General features: G+C 30.6%; 1 protein-coding gene across 1 annotated transcript in view; it reads right to left on the bottom strand.

Annotated features, from left to right (window-relative positions):
• The window catches only part of LOC106872335 (synaptotagmin-1), a 168,374-nt gene that overhangs the window by 120,425 nt on the left and 47,632 nt on the right, over nt 1–317 (bottom strand). The window lies entirely within an intron of this gene.

The raw sequence follows: 317 nt of genomic DNA, 5'->3' as shown, positions 1-317 counted from the left end.
ATATATATATATATATATATATATATATATATATATGTGTGTGTGTGTGTGTGTGTGTGTGTGTGTGTGTTATATATGTCAGTCTGTAGGCTTGCATGTATACATGTATGTTTGTGTGGCAGTGAGTGTATACATATATATATATATATTCACACATGTATAATTGCCATTGACTGACAGCATATATACTACCCTTAATAGTATATATGCATAAGTATATATATGTACATACATGCACACACACACACACACACACACACACACACACACACACACGTTATAATTTAGAACAAACAGTAAAAGGTTGTCATTATAGT

The sequence above is a fragment of the Octopus bimaculoides genome, chromosome 22 (assembly GCF_001194135.2).
Source record: "Octopus bimaculoides isolate UCB-OBI-ISO-001 chromosome 22, ASM119413v2, whole genome shotgun sequence".
NCBI classification, from domain to species: domain Eukaryota; kingdom Metazoa; phylum Mollusca; class Cephalopoda; order Octopoda; family Octopodidae; genus Octopus; species Octopus bimaculoides.
The sequence above is the reverse complement of the archived record's forward strand: the minus strand, read 5'-3'. Positions and strand labels throughout refer to the sequence as shown.